Consider the following 6,000-nt stretch of genomic DNA (forward strand, 5'->3'; position numbering starts at 1 on the left):
GATTTGCCCATTACAAGTAGGAGATTTCTAAGATTGAGGATTTATATCAATTGGGAATAGAATTTCGGGATTATAATCATATGCGTCATATAAAATGACATGAAATGATTTATAGACCATTCATCCAATGATATGTTTTTAAAGCTAATTCGAAATGAATAAGCTAAGAGGAATTAGGATAATTTCGTTTATAAATAAGAATCCAACGATGCTTCGATTAGCGAAAGACAAAGTAATCTTATTTATGTAATCTTCTTGTTTCATATTGTAAAAATACTAGTCTAAGGTGTCATCAATTGATGAACAGCTAGATGTTGCATATACAATATTTATCTTTCGAGATCTTACACTATTATGTATGTCTAATGGTGAAAATCCATTAGGGATTTATCTCATTAGAAAAACAAACATGTTAGACCAACAATGAAGATTCGAAATTAAACTACAACTTAATAACAGAAAATAACATGGTTCAATATAAATTCATACACAATTCAGAAATTATAAGTATATAGCAAGTAGGAATGACAAGTGAAAATACTAAAGCTTACAATCCTAAATAATTTCCAAGGTTTTCAACAAACTGATATCAGTGTCCCGTTTAGGCGAGAGTCAAAGCTACCATTCATTGAATAGAGTTGTCAGCTCGTCTAAAATGTTAAACATTCTAGCAACCTTTTATTCGATCAAGATTGGAATTCAGCGTTGTCCCGTTTAGGCGAGAGTCAAGGCAATTCTATCTTATGAGCTTCCACCATTGTTTCATAATTTGCAAGTCAAGTATGGTCGCCACCATTAGGGTGATCCATACCATACAAAACACTTACAAACTACTTATCATGCGAGGTTAAACGGTGCGAAATTGCTAATGAACGTTCCTCCATTAGGGAGGATTACTCACTAAAACAAACGCGGTGTAAAACCCACAATGGAGATCGAATGTCTTAATAATAAAGCTCATTATTTAAAAAGAGTTGTATTTTCTTTGATTCTCTTTATTTATTCTATTTATTTTAAATATATATTTATTTAATTAAAATTTCCAATTTAGAATGAAAAATTCTAAATATAAATTTTAATTTAATATTTATAAATTTTACTTAGATGGATATGAAATAATATGAATTATTTCCATCTTAGTAATAATTTCCAATAAATATTTAGAAAAATATTCAATTTAAGTTGTTACAAAATTAATTTAAATTAATTTACAACTCAAATTTTATTTTCTATAAATATATATATATATTGCATTTCGAAAAATTAAAGTATTTAAGAATACAATTTTCGAAAAATGCATATTAAAATAAAGAATAAATACTGGAAAAATTATTCTAATTTAATGTTGGCCCAAAATTAATTAATAAAATTAATTTACAACAAAAAATATAATTTTCCTATTTAATTAAATATATAAGAAAAATTACAAATATTTAAGTATGATGATAAAAATCAACTTAAATATTAATTTTCTATTTAATTAAATACACTAGAAAAATACTTCAAGCAAAAATATCACCTATCTAGATTTTCCTTTGACTAATTAATTCAATTTCTAATAATATACTTTAATTCAATTTATTTTAAATTAATCAATAAATGAAAAAATCATTGATTTAAGTTGATCCAAGAATTAATTAAAATAAATAATTAATTTACAACTTAATCTATTTTTCAAGATAAAATTCGAAATTCTAGCATTTAAGAAATGCAATTTCGAAAATTGATTAATATAATAAAGAAAAAATATATTTTGAAAATTATTTAAATTTAGTTGAAAAAATAAATTTCAACTAAAAATAATTTTCTATTTAATTAAATGTCATGAAAAAGAAATATTTAAGTATGATGATAAAAATCAACTTAGATATTTTATTTTCAAATTAAATAAATGTATTAAATTCAAGAAATAAATAATTAAGTGTAGAGAATGCTTAATTATTAATTTCTAGTTTAATACTAGGAAAAATATACTTAAAATAAATTGTACCAAAATTAATTAAATAATTAATTTCACAATTTATAATATTTTCCTATTTAATATTAGAAATAATAAGTAGTCTAGAAATAACTATCTAGAAAATATCTTATTTGACTAAGTATCTTTTCCAGAAAATTTGAAAAAATATCTAATTTAAGTTGTATTAGAAAAAATCTAGAACTTAAATATTTTTCAAATTTAAATTTAATTAAATATCATAAATTAAGTTGTAACCACTTAATTTGAAAATATTCCATTTTAAGTTAATATTCGAAAAGATATTAACTTAAAAAATATCTAAAGAATCTTAATAACCAATGCCTAAAATTCCTCAACTTAATTTTGAAATTTGAAATTCAAAAGATATTCAGATTTAAGTTGGTTAGTTGTAGATAACTAAATATCAACTTAAATAGGAATATTTAATGAAAAATTTAAATTAAGCTCCACAAAGAATCTAGATGGTTATAATTCTATATTTAATTAAATACAAGAAAATACATATAGTTTAGCTTAGAATAAAGAATTCTTTAAACTATAATTTTCTTAAATTAATTTCAAAATAAATGAAATTAATTATGTTGCTAATCAATTTTATTAGGTCAAACTAGTTTAATTAACCTAGTACAGTTATTCAAATCAGGCAAATGGGCCTTCACAATTGGGGTAGTTTGTGTGAGGGGGTGCTGGGTTCAGTATGTCGTACCCACTTCTATGGCTCCCAACTCTCACACAAGGCCCAAAAGAGAGGAATTTAACCTTAATTAGAACAACTGTTATTAATTGAATAGGCCCAAAAACTATATGGGCCTAAATAAATTCTATCAATAACTATGATAATTTATTTTAGCAACATTAACCTATATGCATCTATAATAAAATTAAACACATAGGCTCACACAGGCACACTTTGGATGGGTCCTATCATGTTGCTAGGTCATACACAGATGAAAGAAGATTGTAAATATACCTGTTACAAATTATTATCTTGACCAAGGGAGCCATCAGATCATTAGATCTGGCAAAAGGTAACCATGGCTATTTGCAATCAAGTAATAATAGGTTTTGAAAACTTACAAACAAGCTAAAACACATACTCCTGCAACAAGGTTAGCTGGATAGTTGGATGTAGGATTTATTTAATTTTAAATTAAATAATTAATTTCGAAATAATAAATAAAATATTTATTTTCGAAATATTAAAATAAAATAAAAAAAATTCGAAAATTTAAAAAAAAATCTAAATTTAAAATTAAACCTACAATTTTGAAAAATTAGGTTTCAACCAACCTAAATATCATTTCAAAATTTGCTAACTACTTTTAAAAAATTAAATGTTATTTTATAAATAAAAATTAGAAAAGATAAGTTAAATATCTTTTCAAATTTAATTTAAATAAATAAAATAACAAAATTTAAAAGTTAGCAAAATATCTTACATCTATTTAAAATTACATGATTATAAATATCTTATTTTAAATTTAAATAAGGTCAAAATATCTAAAAAGATTTAAAAAAAATCTTAAAAGATAAGATATAATTAAAAATATCTTAAAAGATAAGATATTTTAAAAAATATCTTAAAAGATTTTATAAATATCTTATAAAATCTGACCTTAAATTTAAAAAAAATAAGATATAATCAAATTTAAAAATAAGATAGATTTTTAAGCAAGAAGATAGATACTAATTCTATTCAAATTCAAATTACACTAATATCTTGAATTAAATTTAAAAAATATTAAATTAATTCAAAATGATAATTAGAATTGAATTAGGAAAAGTAATAGTATATATACAAAACCATACAAAAAATCGGAAGTTAATTACATGAAAAAGCATGAAAAATCGAAGAAAAACGAAAAAATTCGAAACTGTACGGACAGATTTGCGATCGCAGGAAAATATCAAGACAAATTTCCGATTTTTTCAAATCTTCAAAAAATCATAACTAATTCAAATAAAATCCAAATTAAGTTCTGTAAAAGGCTAACTTGCTTAATTTTTTCCATACTATCCAATAAAAATAATTCCAGAGATAAAATCGCAATTATTTTTCACGAAAATTTCACAAACATCAATCAATCATCAAATAACACTCAATACAACATGATACCATCCAAAGAACATACAAACAATCGTTTTAAAGTCCAAATTTCTTGCAAGTAAATCAATTACCATGTCTCTGAGGCTTGTTGTTGGAAATTATTTTACCAGGATCTTAGATCTACTCACAAGTATGTTTATTAACATCCTAAATAAGAACTTTCTAAAACGATAAATTAAACACATATAAAGTTTAAGAAACCTTACATTGGGTGCAGCGGAATAATATGACTCCTTCCGTTCAGATATCTAGCCCTTGTTTCCTTTCTGTAGCAGAGCATTATCAATATCTGAACCTGGATCTCTTTCTCTGAATCTTTTATGCTGAAACTCCTTTGCTGATGATCTTTCTTCACGATCTTCCTCACTATGATTGAGGTATCACTTGCTGTGTGTGGGCACTACTCATACACTAAGAAATTTCGAAATTTCAAGAGGGAAGAGAAAGAAGAAGTGGCAGCTAAAGATAGGGAGAGAGAAAGGCTCAGGTTTTTCTCTGAAGGAAAAATAGAAAATTTTAGTGTAATTTTCCTGAAGCCTTCACTATCTATTTATAGCATTCCACTAGGGTTAGGTTTGAATTATTTGGCATTAAAATAATGAAAATATCAGTTTAAATTTCCTACAAAAGTTGCAGGCCATACACTTAGTGGATTGGGCCTTGCTTTTTGCAATTTTGCAATTTTAACACCTTTTGTATCTGATTTTCTCAAAAATGCCAATTTCTTAATTCAACCATTTAAATGCCAATTCTAACTATTTAATAACTATAAATAATTATTAAATAATATTGTCATTTATCATATTCATTAATTGAACCATACAAAGTATCATAATTAACAAATATGCCCCTATAAACTCTTTCTTTACAATTTCGCCCTTACTTAGTGAAAAATTCACAAATAGACATAGTCTAATTTGAGATTTATAATTGATTAATCAAAACCAATTACATGAGTCTTACAAGCAATATTATCTCAACTAGTGGGGGGACCAAGGGTCTATATAACCGAACTTCCAATAAGTAGATCAAGAATTTAGCACTAAAATTCACTAACTTATTAATTCTTCGTTGAATCCACGCATAGAACTTAGAATTGCACTCTCAGTATATAGAATGCTCTATATGTTCCACCATATAGACACATCATTAGTTATCCATTGTTATAATCCTAATGTGATCAATGATCCTCTATATGAATGATCTACACTGTAAAGGGATTAAATTACCGTTACACCCTACAATGTATTTATTCCTTAAAACACTTGACCCTGTATAAATGATATTTCAGCTTATGTGAAATGAGTACTCCACCATTTATGTTCGTTTGGTCAAGCTCGAAGGAGATCATCCTTTGCTTACTATTTGCCAGATAGAAGCTATAGATTCCATGTTTATGCTAGCGCTCCCACTCAATTGCACTACCGTGTTCCCAAAATGTACGTATCACCCTGACCTAAAAGTAGGCTTAACTAACAAATCAAAGAACACGAATAGCCTCTCGAGATTGAGCCTAATCATATCAGGATTAAGATCATTTGATCTAGGATCAACTAGGCGATATTGACTTGAATAGATTTTACGGTAAGTTTAATTAAATCTAAGTCAAAGTTCAATATCGGTCCCTTCCGATGCATACTCCATGCATCCAACCTGAGCTTTACTTTAACCAATGCTCTGGAAAGAACATAGCACTTCTCCAAATGCAAGTAAACTCTGTTGTAGATTATCATATCAGTAAAACCCTATGTCTGATAAATCTAGGAAACTTTATTCACATAGTCATGTTTACTTTCCAATGTGTTGACGGCACTATAAACAGGATCAAGTATGTGAAAAGGGTTTCAGATGAATTTATACATTATGTACATATAATCATGAAATAAATCATGTGAACCATGCAACATTAAAT

This window comes from Cannabis sativa, chromosome X (assembly GCF_029168945.1).
Source record: "Cannabis sativa cultivar Pink pepper isolate KNU-18-1 chromosome X, ASM2916894v1, whole genome shotgun sequence".
Lineage (NCBI taxonomy): Eukaryota > Viridiplantae > Streptophyta > Magnoliopsida > Rosales > Cannabaceae > Cannabis > Cannabis sativa.